We start from the raw sequence: 17,316 nt of genomic DNA on the forward strand, positions 1-17,316 counted from the left end.
GACCATCCCGAGGTCTGGATGCCAACAGGACACGAACTAAACGAGACCCCATGGCTCGGCAGGACGGAGAGCCTGCTGACACTCACCAGCCTGGGGACTCCGTGACACAACAGGAAAGACTCTGTCCTGACATGGGGGGCCCGGTACCTGGACCCGCACCCAGGCCACCTCTCGCCCAGCACCTGGACCCGCACCCAGGCCACCCCTCCCCCAGCACCTGGACCCACACCCGGCCACCCCTCCCCCAGCACCTGGACCCACACCCAGGCCACCCCTCGCCCAGCACCTGGACCCGCACCCAGGCCACCCCTCCCCCGGCACCTGGACCCGCACCCAGGCCACCCCTCCCCCAGCACCTGGACCCACACCCGGCCACCCCTCGCCCAGCACCTGGACCCACACCCGGCCACCCCTCGCCCAGCACCTGGACCCGCACCCAGGCCACCCCTCGCCCAGCACCTGGACCTGCACCCAGGCCACCCCTCGCCCAGCACCTGGACCCACACCCGGCCACCCCTCCCCCAGTGCCTGGGCCAGCACCCAGGCCACCCCTCCCCCAGGGCCTGGACCCGCACCCAGGCCACCCCTCGTCCAGCGCCCACGGTCAGAGTCCCAGTCTGGGACCGGGAACGGGGAGCATCCTCGAGAGCACTGGCCCTGGGAGCTGGTGCAGGAAACCCCAGGAGGCAGTGGCGCCCTGTGACTCAGCTCGCGAGGGGACAGCGAATATAGAAACTGAACGGGCGGAGGCAGATGGCAGGCCGTGGACGGAGCAGGCAGGCGGCGCCTGTGGGTGCTCCGGGGGCTCGGCCACCAGATGCACACAAAGGAAGCCGGGCTGTTGCCACAGCAACCGTAGCCGAGGCCCAGGAAACAGGACCAGCACGCGGCTCCCCAGACACACGCGGGAGCCCGAGGGATGGGGAACAGGGAGACGCTGGTCGGGGCTCAGCTTCCTCCGCGTTCCCTGCACAGACTGCCTGCCGCTCCTCAGCGGGTGGCCGGGACAGAGGCCAGGGTTCCCGACAGAGCGCCCCCCAGGCGGGGGGGCGGGGGGGGCACACCGTCCCGCCCCCAAGCCCTGGGGAGGGGCTGGGGCCAGTGGCCATGCAGACTTCGCTGCTCTCCCCGACCTGGGCAAGGCTCCACGGAAAATCCCAGGACCCACCGTCTTCCCAGCGCACGTCCATCTTAAACACTCACACCAATTTTGCCTCTCTCTCCAAAGTATTTGAATGTTCTCCTTAACTGAGAAGGGCTTTCGGTGTGTGGTGTGTGTGTGTGTATTTCTCATTTTGAAGTCCTCATGTGAGAAACCCTGTGTCGCAGACAGACTGCTAGATTTAAACAAGAACCATCAGAAAGGGATTAAATCGCGTTGCAGGCCCTGGCCGGTGGCTCCTTGGTTAGAGCGCCGTCCCGATACACCTGGGCTGCGGGTTCCATCCCCGGTCATGGTCACGCACACACAGGAAGCGACCAGTGAGTGAATCGGTAAGTGGAACAACAAATGGATGTGTCTCACTCTCTCTCTCTCTCTAAAATCAACAAATTTTTTAAAAGACTGCTTTGCCATAAAAACGGGAAACATACTAGTACCTTATAAACACAGTTCTTTCTACAGTAAAAACAACCTGTGTGCGAACTAAACTCGCCGAGGAGCCGTGTGCTAAGGACAGGCGGTTTCAGGGGACAGGACCGTCGGGGGGCCAGGCGGGGGCCCTAGCTCACGGCCCGCACTGGGACCTCGGCCCGCCATTCAGGCCTCAGGGACTCAAGTCCACTCCACCTCCACAACGTGAGGAGGTGAGGAAATGACCGTCTCCCCCTCCCACCCTCACAGGGAAGTGGAGCTCAGGGAGTCAAGGTCACATCAAGGGCAGGCAGCCCGCGCCCTTCCCCACACACCCGCCATCGCGCCTGGCGGGGGCCCCAGCACCGTGGAGACAGAGCCTCGGGGAGACACAGCTGGGAAACCTGGCAAACACGCGAGAACAGCCCAGGCCTCGGTCGTGGTGTTTTTTAAACGTGCTTTTACTGATTTCAGAGAGAGAAAGGCAGAGGGAGACAGGAACATCCATGATGAGAGAGAATCGGGGATCGGCTGCCCCCTGCAGGCCCCCCACTGGGGATCGAGCCCCCAACCCCTGACCGGGAATCGAACCAGCAACCTCTCGGTTCCTGGGGAGACACTCAACCACAGAGCCACACCGGCCGGGTCTGGAAATGGCCTTTTGAAGGATGCTCACCGTGGGGTGAGTCCCCGTCTATCTGTTGTAGCTGCTCATTACATAACGGCTCGTTGGCTGGATTCAGACACCTTATGTAAGACGTCTTCTGCGTGTTAAGAACCGATACCTAGTTGCTACAGGGACCGCCAGAGCTTGGGCGGGACGCCTCTGGGAGTCGGCGGCAGTAGGAAGGGGTCCCGGGTCAGGCAGGAAGGAGAAATGGACATGGGCCACCACGGGGGCGGGTGGAGAACGCTCCAGGTGGGCAATGGGCACGTGCCAGCCCCGGGGCAAGGGGCGGGAGCCGGCCCAGGGACTGGCACACCAGGGGCCAGCGCTGCACACAGGCTCCACCCAGGGGAGCAACGTTTGGCAGCAGAGCTGGGGGGGGGGGGGAGGGGCAGGCGGCAGGGAGATCTGGGTCTGACAAAAGGCACAGAACGCAGCCTGCGGGGATGCGGGTGATGAAGGGCTCCAGAAGGTTCCCCAGCAGCTGCGTGTGGGAAGGCTCCTCGCCAGAGAGACTGGGGGCGGGGGCCCAGCTGAGCGCATGTTCTGCTAATTCGGGCGCAGGGGAGGGTGTGGCCGTGCCGGGTGCTCACGGGGGCGGGCGGGGCGGGGCGGGCGGGGTGATGCTGGGCCAGTCCTCCATCCCCACTGTCCACCGTGAGGCCTCACCCCACGGCGTGGCCACCTGAGCACTTCCAGGTGCACTGGCCTCGGTCCTGGGTGACACGTGACTGCGGGCGAGCTCTCCGGCCGCACGTGAACATGGATCCAGGGAGACGGACAGGCTACGCCCACCCTGGGCGTGAACCACAGGCCCGGTCCGGCAGACGACAGTTCACGAGTGTTTGTATCACACACGTGTCTTTAAATCCTCCCAAGTGCATAAGACTGTACCCATGCAAGCTCAACTCAAACCAGGATACGCGTCCGAGTTCCAACCCAGCGAGGCCCCGGCCGGGCGGCTCATTGGCTGCTGGCCCAGCGCCCAGGCACTCCCGTCGCCCGCCCTGTGGCCCACTCTGCTGCCTTCACTCCCACACACCTGCACCCTAACCCCCCTCACACCCCCCCCCGCCGCCGCCCCTCGTCACCCATCACTCACAGAACCAGCGCTTCTCCGCGGCAGGCATCACCCCGAATTAGAACCATCGTTTTAAAGGTGTTACCAACTCAACTGTTTGCCTGCTTATTTCGCGTTACCTTCCTCCCGGACGCACTTCTCATCCACCCAAACGTGAAGAACCCGGCACCATGCGGCCCACTGGGAGCTTACGGAGCAGCACATCACATGGACGGTTAGTCATCGGTCACGACCGCGACAGGTCTGTCCCCTCTTGCGGCCATCACGTGCACCAAACATTCACGTTCCCAAGCACCGGGTGGCCAGCGGCTCTCTGCGAATCCAGCCAGGGTGACCCAGACTGTTCCCCGTTGCCCAGAGGACGCGCCCGGCGGAGTGAGCCCGTGCCTCCTGGCCTGCACAACCCACCCGGCAGGCGTTGCCCGGGACGCCTTCATGGGCAGCCACGGAGGAAGCTGGGCCGCCACCCTTGCTCCTGACGGCATCGCACCCAGGTGGCGGGAGAGGACGTGCATCCCCGATGTCCACCAGGACCCTCCCTCCGTCTCGGGCCTGTGTGAGCCCCGAGGAGCTAAACCTGGGCGAGATCCAGGCGCCTCTGTGGGCGGGGCTGCCACCTGCCTGTGCTGCAGCCACGGGCTGGCCGTGACCCCAGGCCGCTCCATCCCCCGCCTCCCCCGCACCCCCGTCAGGGCTCCTGTGTCCTGTTTGCGAGAGGGGAGTGCCCGTACCTGACCCAGGCTTCCTTGTCTCCTCGCTGGTGGCATCACTGTGCCTGGTGTTGAATCGTGGGCCCTGAGCTGTGGCGAGCAGCTTCAGCGTTTGGACAGGTTCAAGCCTCAGACTAATGAGAGGGCACGGAACTCTCGTGGTATAGCCACGTGCAAGTCCCAGCCTGGAGGGCAGAACCCTCCCAGCACAATGACAGTCAAAGGCTACAGCTGTGAGCTTGACCTGATGGTCCGAACCTGTGGCCCCACGTGGCTGAGTGGTGTGGGCTGCGGGAGGTGCAGCAAGTAAACAAACCTTGATCAGGTGCATGTGACTGAGTGGATTCGAAACCCCCGAGAACGTTGTAAACATCTTGACCCGCCCTTGCTTTGCCTTGTGGGATCTGCTGTGAAATAAAGACTCGGCTTACAGGCCGTGGCGCTGTCTCCATCAGAGAGGAGCGTCCCCCCCAGACCCAGCGTTCTCCTCTTGTCTGTCTTTCCTCCATCCTTCACCGCCCCCTCTCAGGTTCGCCCATGGCTGTGCCGGCTCGGCACATATGGCGCCCAACGCCGAGCAGCCAGGCCAGGAAGGTGGACGGACGGGAGGCTGTCCTCTGAGCCACCACCGGCTGCCCAGTCCCCGAACTCCCGGAGCATGGGCCCCGCACATCCAGACAGATGCGGACACCGGGCCCGCTCTCCGCTGCAGCTGCTGGGCGCTGGGCCCTGCCCGCCTCTCTGCTGGTCCTGTGACCCCACCCCCAGCCCCACCCGGGGTTGTGCTCCTCAGCCAACTGGGACTCTCCTCAGGGGACAAGGACTGCCTCTCACTGCCCATTCTGACAGCCACCTGTGACCTGAGGGGGACACGCCAGCCCCGGGGGCAGCCAGCGGGTGGAGTGCGGAAGTCCCGGTCGGTGCCACGGCAACCACTCTGCCACCTCCCTGGGCGAACCCGCTGGGAGCCTGTGTCACAGCTCCCGTGACGGGACAGGAAAGTGCCCAGTGACGGTGCCGGCGCTGTGGGCAGGGCAGAGAGCCGCGCCCTGACTCTCCCCTCACCTGCGGGCGGGAGGAAGGGGGGGGCGGGCGGCGCCGGGGCTGGCCCAGTGCGGGTCCTGTCCGAACGTGGACGGCCGCCTGTCCTAAGCTAAGGGTCAAGCTGCCGCTTTAGGAGAAAACAAGAACCGTGAATAAATGTCAGTTGCAGCAGAAACGTGGAGAGTAGGAGAGGCACAGGAAACCAGGAAAAGGCAGACATTTTTAGCCCCATGAGTCACCTTTTTAATTCCTTCAACGGAAAACAACAAGGACTGACGGGGCCCTGGAGGTGGCCGAGCTGAGGAGTGAAGGGGAGGGGGCGACAGCCATGCGGACGCGTGTCCCAGGCACCTGGGACCCTGGCCTCGCCACCCGCCCACGTGGCCAGGGCCGGGCAGCAGGCCCTGGGGATGGTGGCTGTGAGGTGGAGCCGGCCGGCGACACCTGTTTGCTGCCGGGAGGACGGAGTTCGGGAAGAACGTCCGCTCACCTTCTCGGAGGAACCGGCTGGCCGGCCAGAGGTCTATTTCCGGCCTGGCCATTCTCAGACACTAAATTTAGCCTGAATTCCTTCTGTGAGAGGCTGGCCATTAACCTGTTGAAACAGGACATCTGCATTTGATTATGGAGTCGGAACACGGTGTCCGGTGACGGCTGTGAGCCCGTCCGTGGCCGGGCGGCCCATGCAGATGCCATCCGGGCCACGGGGATGACGGGAGGAAGCGCGCCAATAGGCTCCCGCGGCCGGGAGAGGGAGAGGTGGAAGATGGGTGGCCAGTGATCTTGTTGAAGTAACAACTCATTCGTGCCCTGGCCAGTGTGCTCAGTGGGTAGAGCTTCGGCCTTCGGACCGAGGGGTCTCAGGTTCGAGTCCCAGCCAAGGGCACAAACCTGGGTTGCAGATTTGATCCCAGGCTCTGGTCAGGGTGTGTTCAGGAGGCAACCAATCAATGTGTTTCTCTCACATCCATGTCTGTCTGTAGGTCTGTCTCCCTCCCTCCCTGCTTTCCACTCTCTCTAAAAATCAATGGGAAAAATATCTTTGGGTGAGGATTAACAAAATAACAGTAGTAATAATTTATAATAATAAAAGTGTAATATGCTAATTAGACCAGACGACCTTCCGGACAAAGCTGGATGGCGCAGGCCGAGCCCCTTGCACAAATTGGTGCATCAGGCCTCTAGGAATAAAACTCACTCAGTGGGTCAGACAGTGATTTCCATGGCTTTTGCTGTCCGTGAGTGATCCTGACCACGACACAGACTCATTGTCACTCCTGTTTTTCTCCTGGTCCACGTTCATGCGCGAAACTCAGGAGAAATCTTACATGGACGGGGACTGACCAGGCTCACCAGCTGCACCCCCAGTTCACTCGTGAGCAGGGAACACCTCCCCACGTTCCAGTTGGAGCTGAAGCTCCCCGCCTTGGCCCTGTTCTGCTCTGACACGGGCCCTGGCCTCTCCTGGGGCTGAGGAGAGCTGCGAGGGGATCAAATGTACCCGGGAGACAAGTTGCAACAAGTCTAACAACTGTGCCCCAGCCCGTGTGGCTCAGTGGATACAGCGTCAGCCTGGAGACTGAAGGGCCCCGGGGTCGATTCCCGGTCAAGAGCACACGCCTGGGTTGTGGGCTCCATCCCCAATGTGGGGCGTGCAGGAGGCAGCCGATCCATGATTCTCTCTCATCATGGATGTTTCGCTCTCTCTCCCTCTCCCTTCCTCTCTGAAGTCAGTATTTTTTTAAAGACAGTGTCACAACCAGAAGGCGCCTGGGAGCCACGGAAGGTCTGGGGCTGGACCGGGAGAAGGAACCGGCTGTGCAGTCCTGTCCCTGGGAAAGCATGGCGCCCACGGGAGGGTGAGGTCAGTCAGCCCAGACGGAGGTCCCACGTGCACGGCGATGAGCCTACGGCCCGACAGGAAAGCGCAAGGGACGGGCCTGGGTCCGGGCAGCGCGTCAGAACCACCGTGTGCGCAGACGCACAGCAGCAGGAGGCGTCCAGTCGTCGCTTCCTACACGTGTGTGCGAAAGTGTCTTCGTTAAAAAGCTCCGAGGGACTGCCGGGTGGTGCGGGGGTCACGCCTCTCACACTCACAGCTGGACGCCTGGGCTTTGCTGGGGGCCCGGGGGAGGGGCACAGGCTTGCCAAGCGGTGGTCACGGCCCTCGGCCCCCAGCCCCGAGCCTGCACGCCTCTGGCCAACGCGCCACGTGCCGGGAGCTCGCCGGCTCCGTGGAAGCTGACCCTCTGCGGCGAGGTCCCGGCTTCCTGCTCGTCTTCCTGGCTCCTCTCCACTTCCCCATCCGGTCCCCCCAGCGGGCTCTCCTGGCTGGCGTCGGCAGGGGCTTGCTTCTGGGACTGGGACCGGCCTGAGAAGCCCAGGGGTGAGGCCGGTGCCCGGAGCAATGGTTTATCATCCAGGCTCTGCGGGCCCTCCTGTGACCTTCAACCCGTTACCTGACCTCGAGTCCTGGCCCATAGTAAGTGCCCGGTGGACACTGGTTATTATTTAGGGGGGGAGGTGGCAACAAACATTGAAACATCAGCAAGTCCAGGGGGTGGGAGACGGGAGGGCGGGTGGGAAGAGATGCATAGAGAACTTGTATGCACATACGGACGTGACAACAGGGTGGTGAGGGCCTGGGGCTGGGCGGGGGGGGGGGGGCGGGGGGGGTGGAGGGGGTCAATGGGGAAAAGGGGACATAGGTAATACTTTCCACAAAAAAAGATTTAATAAGTAAATACATCCCATGGTACACTAGAGGGTAACTGGGGAGACGGGTGCTGGAGGGACAGAATGGCTCCCTGACATAGCACCACACCGCACACAGCACTGGACGCCAGCTCGGCGAGGAGAGAGGCCGAGGGGAGCTCCGAGGCTGCCGGGGAGGGGTCAGACGCCGCGGGGAGCTGGCCTTGACCGGGAGCGGGTGGAGGAGCCGCCAGGTTAAACAGGCCTCCCTCGGGCGGGACTCGCGTCCACCTTCCCTCTGTGCTGCCCGCCCAGGAGTTCCGGGAAGTGGGGCCCCGGGCATTCTGCTTGTGCCCTGCTCTCTCCACGCGGCATCGTCTGGACGCCTCTGCAGTATCGCACGTCCGACGTGCCTCCGTGGGACGCCTGTGGCCACATCACAGTGCACCTTCCCAACCCCCTGCGGCTGCTACTTCCCAATATTTCACCAGGAGACCACGCCGAGTGGACATCAGCTCAGCCGGTTTCCTGGAAACTCGTGGTTCTTTCCTGAGGACCCGTTCCCAGGCCTCGTTCACTGAGCGACGTGGCTCTTAATGAACTGCCATCGAAGAGCGCGCTCGTGGGCGGCCGGCCCGAGCAATCCGGTCTGGTCCGTGTAAGGACTGCGCTGCCGTCCTCCGCGACGGAGGGAAACGTTGAGTCTGTCTCCCTGACAACGGGGGGTGCGGGGGGGGGGGTGGGGGCCGCTTAGGCGCGGGTGCGGACATGGCGGTGGCAAGACAGGAGACGCAACCCTCAGCCGCTTGTGGAAACGGCTACCTCGTCACAGTGCGGACTCCACACGAAGTTTGTGACCGAGTCAGAAAGCAGACCTTCGGGAGTGTCTTCAGAAACGGCACACATTACAGAGAATGTCGGGAAACGGGAACTGTTTATGAAGAGCCAGAAGCTTCACGTTACCGGTCAATACCCAAGGCCCACGGCCCCGCGGCCCTGCCCGGGGTTCCTGTCCGGGCACCTCACACCCAACTAGCGAAGCCTGAGAAGTGGGGGGCACGGGAGGACGGGCCGCCAGGGCACCCCCAGTGTTGACGGGTGTGGATGCCCCTGTTCGTGGAGCAGCTACTGGTGTAACAGGACCCAAAACACTGCGGGGGAACCTGAGACCACGCATCCGCCCTGGTCACGGTCCGTCCTCAGCACCAAGGACAGCGCCTGCGCCTGCAGGAGGCCTGTCCACCGTGGCCCACAGGATGTCCCCCAGGGAGGCGGGGCCCAGGGACACTCACACCGGAGGGCTGGGAAACGGGCCGCAGTGGGAGTCGCAGCTCCACGAGGTGCAGAGGAATAAATGTGGGGACATGCAGGAAGGAAAAGCTGAACAGTGCACGCCAGGGCTGCACGCCCAAGTCGGGAAGGCAGAAGCACAATGGCCGCGAGAGGCCAGGCGGACACCAGGAGGGGCCACGGGATGAGGTGGTCAGGTCCGGGGAACCTGGAGCACCCAGCTAGGAGCTCGCAAGTTCACCAGGACAGACAGGCAGACAGAGGGGACTCCTGGGCCAGGACCCACGCACCAGCAAGACAAGGCCCCTCCCCCAAAAGCCGTCACTCTAAAAGGGGAAGCCAGCCTGGCAGTGTGGCTCAGTGGTTGAGCACCGACCTGTGAACTGGGAGGTCAGAGTTTGATTCCCGGTCAAGGCACAGGCCCGGGTTGTGGGCTCGATCCCCAGTAGGGGGCGTGCAGGAGGCAGCCAGTCGATGATGATGGTGATTCTCTCATCGTAGATGTTTCTATCTCTCTCCCCATCTCCCTCCCTCTCTGAAATCAATAAAAACATATTTTTAAAAAATAGAAGAAAAGGGGAAGCCAGGGAAGAGTGCACTACAGCTGGCGTGAGGCGTCACCATAGGTAAGAGCACAGAGAACGTCGCCACACTAAGCGCGAATGGGGGCGGCGGGGGGGGGGGGGCATAGGCAGCTCCTGAAGCCACTCTGAGGCTCACAGGACGGAGGCTTCTCCCTCAGTGCGGAGGGAGAGACGCAGGGGTGTGGGGACGGCTGCTGGCCGCGGCTCTCCCACCTCCACTCAGGCGCTGCCACACTCAGGACAAGAGGGACACCTGCTTCCTCGAAGCCGGGGCAGGGCCTTTCCTTAGAGCCTTGTGGGAAAGGAAGCTGCGTGGGGCCTAAGGACCCCGAGCTGTCCGCGGGACACACGCCGTGCGGCCCCGTGTGAGCGCCCTGCCCCGGCCGGGGTGGTGAGGCCTCCTCCCCACCCGGAGCCCAGCAGCGTGAAGTGAGCGCGGGGAGGAGGGAGGCCACTGGACTGGGGTGCATGCGCTGCTTCTGGTTTCTTTCAAACTCAGTTACAAGACTCCAGCCCTAAAACACGTCTGTGCCTGACCCTGTTGCTAGTACAAGGCCCGAGGGAGTCCATCGCAGGAGCATCTTCTAAACCCCAGCGAAGGGTCCGTGGGCCGGTGGGGGGGGGGGGCGCGCGGGTTCCTGTCTTGTGGTTGACTTGGCCTCTGGGGAGTCAAGATTTCATGCTCAAAGAACTGTGTTTACTCTCGTGGTTACCGGCCTTGTTTGCTTGAATAGTCCATTTCTCTTCTAATAACGTTCCTGCCCTTATCTTTTTGTTGTTGTCCTGTTTTTTTTTTTTTTTTTGGAGCAGGGGGTGGCGAGAGGGGGTTGTGGTTATGTCAAGTCAAAGTTTTTGGCAAGAAGTAGCAAAACGGACATAACAAGAGAAGACCAGGAACAATCCATCGCTAAGCTTTAAGGGAATGTGGAGAAGGGGCCCAGTTTGTTTCCTGGTGGTAAAAATAGTCCACATTTGTTGAGCATCTGCTATGGACGCGGTGGCCACGCTTCCCGCCTCGGTCCGTCGGAGCCCCGTGCAGCCCCGTCGAGAGAACACTGCGCCTGTCCCTCTCCTGGGGTTGACGGGACTGACATACTCTGAGGTCAAACAAGTGGCCGGGTGTGACCCGCCCCCCCCCCAGGCCCTGGGCGTCCAGCACCCGCCCCCGGGGGGCCTACCCCACGGAAGGAGGAAGCTGCTGGTGGGTGTCGTGCAAACGCAGGAGGAGACATTTTAACGAAGCGCAGGAGGCTCGTCTTCTGTTTCCTGGATTGACACATATGCCCGTGGGCCAGTGTTTTCTCTTCTGTGTCGAGCGTGGCACATTGTGCCAAAGACACAAAGGTTACTTTTGTTTTGGGGTGGGTTTTTTTTTGGTTAATCCTCACCCGAGGATATTTTTTCCATGGATTTTTAGAGTAGAAGAGAGAGGGAAAGACAGAGAAACATCGATGTGAGAGAAACACATTAACACATGGATTGGTTGCCTCCTGCATGAGCCCCAACCAGGGCCCGGGCCGGGGCAGAGCCTGCAACCAAGGTACACTCACTTGATTGGAACCGAACCCGGGACCCTTCAGTCCACAGGCCAACGCTCTATCCACTGAGCCACACTGGCTAGGGCACCTTTTCAACTTGAGCTACAATGTTATGGATGGGCTGGTTGCAGCTGTGTATTCCCTTTCAACGACATTTCATTTTGATTTTTTTTTTTCCTGTGGAGACACACAAAGGAACCCGGGACAAAAGCATCCCTGACGTCTCGCCCCACGAGAGCGTCAAGTGCAGATTCGTGGAGAAACACAGCCCTTCCATCCACTGGGTCGTCGGGGACAGAAAACTGGCTCACAGAGAGGCGTTTCTGGGTTCACACACGGAAAATCAACCCGCCATGACGGACGGTTTCGGGCCGGCCTGACAGGGCGTCAGCACCCTGCACTGGTGGACAGCGCCTGTTGTCCCCTCCCTTCCCAAGCCTTTCCCTCCTCCAAGCACAGGCAGGGCTGGGCTGGCTGAAATGTCAGCTCTTCGCTGACCGGAGCGCTCCTGAGAGAAGGCTGGGCTCCGGGACTCCTCTGAACACGGGGGGCCCCCCACAGCCACGCCTGCACGTGGGCTGGGGCAGCTCTCTGAGGACCTCAGTGCACAGTGACCCCGAGGGCGGGTGCGGGCCACGGTAAACGCCACAGGAGCCAGAAGACAGATGGCTCGGGAACAAACCTAACCGACTCCGGGCGGGAGAGCTGCAGCAGCCACCCCGGGGGGCTGTTCACTTCTGAGCACGGCAGCGGTGCCTTCGCGGAGGTCAGACATCGGAGAAATGGGCTGAAGTTGGGAGAATGGGGGCTGAGGAGAGGCCTGTCCATGCACCGAGGCCGGCGCCCAGAACAAGGACATGGAGGAGAGGGAGAACTGCGTTGACCCATGAACTCCAGCCGCCTCTGCCCAGGACGCGAACACGGACTCCACGCCCGACAGGTGGAGAGGTGGCTGTACAGGTGACTGCTCTCCTCCCAGCAGAGGCAGGTCTCCCCCCTGCACCCCGCACGCACCACGACCCCACCCCATGGATGCCAGAGCCCGCATGCTCAGCTCCCCGAGAACGCATGTATGTTTTCGTCATGGACACAATCGACCACGCTCCGCTCTGCACACAGAACACACTGGGGACGTTGGCGGCCAGCTAGGAGTGTGGTTACGGGATAAAAATAACTTGCAGGAGGAACTGCTTGATTAAGAGTGACTCCAAGCTACACGGGACACTCTGCCCACTAACTCCCTGCCCGGAACCTGTGATTCTCCCGAGGCCGCAGGCTGGCTGTGCGCTAAACACGCGCCCGTCTGCCAAAGGGTGAGTCACGGCCACGTCTACCGCATCCAGGGAGTGACCGGCACAGACACGCACGGGCGATGCCGAGTGCATGTCATTACTTTCCCTCTACAATCGACAGTCCAAGTGCACATCCTTCACCCCCGGGCTAGCTGAGGACGCGTGGCGTTTCCTGGCACGTGGCTATAAAGCATCGCGGCGTCTCTCCAGGTTCATCGCGTGGGCACATCGCGGAAGGTACTCTGGTCAAAAGCGAGAGCGTGATCCTCTAAAAGTACTAGAGCCCTGCCGGGCCAGCCCTGCTCGGAACCTGGGTGTGGGGACTCCGCTGCCACTCAGGTTTTGCAAAGCACTTTTTTTGCTTTTAATATTTCATTTGCAATTTCTACAATTTCAAAACTGGAACATGCAGAGGTAGGAGAAGCAATACATTGCTGTAACATGACAGATTTATGTCACAGGGAAGAAATCATCTAAATTATTTGCTTTCAAAGTTATTAAATCTTCCATATCACAAGTGACCCAAGGCCTAAGAAAATAGCATCAAAATCCCAGGCGGGGCAAATGCAGGCTTCCCTGTTCCACGGGAGGAATACAATAAGCCTATATAACACAGAGCTAATATGCTAATTAGACCGAACAGCAGAACGACTGTCCTATGACCTTCCAGACAAAGTCGGGGCTCCGAGGGCCGAGCCCCTTGCACGAACTTCATGCACCGGGCCTCTAGTTACTAAATAATACCAGGATGAACTCTGTTTCCTGTATGCACAACCATAAACACATAAAACAACTATAAACATTTAAAACAGCAGGAATACTGGTGAGTAGACACACGCTTGCGTCTGCCTCACGCCAAGCACGTCGGATGGGTAGGCTGAGGGGGCACAGGTTCCTGGAAGGAAGGTATTGGTGACAAACAGTAGGACCCGTTGGCTCAGAACACTTCTCCGGGAACCACCTTTGTGGTGAGAAAACCTTCATTTCAGTGACTTCCTCACTGTGGGTGGGTCAACGGTTTGTTTTGCTCACAAAGCGCTCACACCTTTTACCTCAAGTGGAATGTGCAGACTGGACGTGAGAGGGCTGACAGGCTTCTTAGCCAAAAGCAAGCCATTTCGCAGGAGAGCGGGTGAGAAGTGGGTTGGGGGGGGGGGAGTGGGGGGGTAATGCCAGGACCATGCAGCAGGGGTCTGGGGTGGTGATAGAAGAGGGGGTACTTGGGCCCAGCTGTTCTCACTTCTGGGGATCAGCGGCCCATCACGCTCCCAGCCAGGTGAGCCTGACCAGCAGCACCCCCCAGGCCCGCCAGCCAGGTTGCCAGAGGCGGGAGGTGAACCCTTCTAACCTGTTCTCTTTGGAGCCATGCAACGGTCAGGCCATCTAACAGGAAACGGCCCGCACCCTCCCGCTCTATCGGGCCAGATCCGTGAGTCACCCGGCGGTTTGCTGCTGGAAACTCCTGCTTAACTGGCGTTGTTTTAAACACCAGAGTTGCAACTTGACCTGCCATAAATCACCTTTTATTCCCTTCATCATTCCATCGTGTGTCTCCTTAATTACCCATGACCTTTCGCCAAGAACAGGAAGCACAATGGGAAAGGTATACCGCGCACTAACCTCAGGTCCACACAGTGTTCCTTCCCGGGGGAGGGGGTAAGGGAGGGAGAGGGGGAGGGGCGGGTCCGCCGCTGCGCTCAGACGCGGGGACAGCCCTCCTGGAGCGGTGCGCGGACCCCCCACACCGTGCGGAGACGCAGGGTGGCCCCCTAACATCCAGTACCCCGGAGCCGCCGCCGCACACAGGTCTTGAGCCCCTGGCTGCCGTCGGGGCTCCGGGAGGGCTCCTGGAGCGGGACGCTGGAGGCAAACCCTTGGCCCCAGACCCCGGTCCTGGCGGAGGCGCCTCCCTGCGCCCTGCCGCCCCCTGGCCCCGGGACCAGAGGCTCCTGCGCTCAGTCCCGGCTCCGGCTCCACCCGCAGAACCAGTGGCCGGAGGAAGACCCGCGGCCGAACGCTTCGTTCTCCATCCACGCGACAGAGCCGGTGGCTTCCAGTCCCGCATCCCAGCCCCGGAGCAGGGAGGCGCGGGCGGCCGGAGTTCGGTTCGCGGAGAAGTGCCGGGAGCCGGGGAAGGGCCGGCGCCGCCGAGTTTCCCGGGAATCGTCACCGGCTGCGCGCCCCCCGCACCGCCCCCCGCCCCGGCACCTGCCGCCCCTCCGCCTCCGAGGGTCTCCGCCGGCGCCCCTCCACCTCCCACTCCGCGCGGGGCCCCGCCGCGTCCCCTCCGCTCGCCCCGCGCCCCGCGCCCGCGCCCGCCACCCCCGCCCCCCGCCACCTGGCCGCCGGCCCCCGCCCGCGCGGCTGCGACAGTCACAGCCCCTCATTTCCGCGCGGCCGTCAGCGAGAGAGCCGAGCGCACAGCAGCCGCCGGGGGAGGTGGTGACGAGCCCCGCGCCGCGAGCGCTCGCTTAGCAACCGCCCGAAAAAGCCCCGCGCCGCTCACACCCGCCGCGGCCACCCCCTCGCGGCGCTCCGCCGCCCCGCCCGCCCGCCCGCCAGGCGCCCGGACCCGCGACCCCGCGACCCCCGCCGCCCCCGCGCGCAGCTCCGGCCGCCGCACCCCGTCCCTTCCCGCGGGTCCGCTCCCCCTGCGCCCCCCCCCTCGCCGGGTCCCTGCCGGGCCGAGCGCGTGGGTCACAGCTCCGCGCCCCCCGGGGCCCACGGTCCGGGAGGCCGCCCGCCCAGCCCGGGACCCCGCGCTCCCTCCCGACGGCTCCGCGCCCCGCGCCCCGTCCCCTCGCCCGGTCCCCGCGGCCCCGGCCGCTCGCACCTTCCTCAGCGCGGACATCCTCGGCGCTCCCGGTCAGCAGGCGCGCGGACGCATGGCGATCGGCCTCTTCGGCCGGACGGCGGCTCGCGGGTCGGCGGGTCTGTCCGAGGGTCCGTCTGCCGCCGCCGCCACCGCCGCCGCCGCCGCCGCAGCCGCGCGCTCCGACCGCGCTCGAGCCCGGTCCTCCGGCGGCGCCTGCGCACTGGGCGCCCGGGGAGGCCCGCGCACTGGGGGGCGGCCCGCGCGCGGAGGCACCCGGCGGGCAGCGGGGCCGCGCGGGGGCAGCGCGGGACCTCGGGGGCGACCTCCGCCGCCCTTCCCACCCCTTCCCGCCGGCGCTCCCTGCCAACCCGGGGAGCGCGCACCGCCCGGTCCGCCAACTGTTGCGCGGGGAGCGGCCGGTCACGCGGGGACAGCGGGGACACGAGGGTCCGGAGCGCTCCCGGCGGCCCCGGCGCTGCCCCTGAGCAGGTGCCCGAAGCCCTGGGAGTCGCCGCGGGTGCCACACGCCCCCGAACGCCCGGCCGGGGCAGCGCGCTCCGGGCGCGCAGAGGGACACGCGGGCGCATCGCGCGAGGGAGTCGCGGACGCGGGACGGTCTCCTGCACGCCCGGGCTCCGCTGGGGGACCGTCCATCCTGCTGCCGCGGGGCCCCGGCCGAGCCTCCCACGCCCCTTCCTGTCCTCGCGGGGCAGCGTCCGCCGCGTCCCCGAGGCAGCGCGCACCGCCCGCGGGCAGCCGCTCAGACCACGCAGCCGGGGGACGAGGGAGGGAATGAGCTCCGTCCGGTGGTGCTGACAGCCTGCATCCGCAAGGGCCGTGTTTGATGGACGGGACTGAACTCCTGGGGACACCTTCCCAGGCGGGACGGGGGCGGGCGGGAGGACGGCCGCGCTGTGCGGAGCTGGGTCCGTTTTTATCCCCGCTCCGCTAGGCCCTCACCGCCGCTGTGGCCACCGAGCCCCACCGCCACCACCTCTGCGCTAGAGGGCTTTCTGCGGCCCCGACCCGACCGACGGTGGAGCGGTTCCAATGAGATAAAGGACACGAAAGCTGACAGACAAGGAAACATCTGGGTACGTTTTCAAGGAAATGGATGGGCATCTGAGCAGGAAGAGAGATCAGGAGATGGAACGACTTGGAATGGGACACGGCGACCTTTTCCAGAAACTGCAGGATCCTTCACCAAAAGCCGTATCCCCACCAGGTCTCTCCAAGTGTGATGGTTGCTCAGCGAAGGTCTGCGTGCTGACACGCGAGGGTACAGCCTGCAGCGAAGCACCCCACAGCCCAGATTCGGGGGGACCGAGCGCCCTTCAGTGTTGTCCCCACGTCAGAAGCCAGTGGGCAGTGTGTACCAGACCGCACCCCGAAATCCAGACGCAAGATCGATTTTTTATTTTTATTTTATTTTATTTTATTATATATATTTTTATTGATTTTTTGCAGAGAGGAAGGGAGAGAGATAGAGAGTTAGAAACATCGATGAGAGAGAAACATCAACCAGCTGCTTCCTGCACACTCCCCACTGGGGATGTGCCCGCAACCAAGGTACATGCCCTTGACTGGAATCGAACCTGGGACCCTTCAGTCCGCAGGCCGTCGATCTATCCACCGAGCTAAACCGGTTTGGGCCGATTTTTTATTTATTTTAAAATTTACTTTCCTCCGCTTCGTCTGTGTCCTCATGACTTCGTCTTTCTGAGACCCATGTATATACTCATTCATGCCACCGCACAACACGCATGACCCGAGTGTGCTGGGTGCCGTCAGGGGCTCTCCATGTGTGAGCTGGGTGCTGGGTGCTGGGTGCTGGCCACGGGCTCTCCATGTGTGAGCTGGGTGCTGGGTGCTGGGTGCTGGCCACGGGCTCTCCATGTGTGAGCTGGGTGCTGGGTGCTGGGTGCTGGCCACGGGCTCTCCATGTGTGAGCTGGGTGCTGGGTGCTGGGTGCTGGCCACGGGCTCTCCATGTGTGAGCTGGGTGCTGGGTGCTGGGTGCTGGCCACGG

Source organism: Myotis nattereri (assembly GCF_964212035.1).
Source record: "Myotis nattereri genome assembly, chromosome: 2".
NCBI lineage: Eukaryota > Metazoa > Chordata > Mammalia > Chiroptera > Vespertilionidae > Myotis > Myotis nattereri.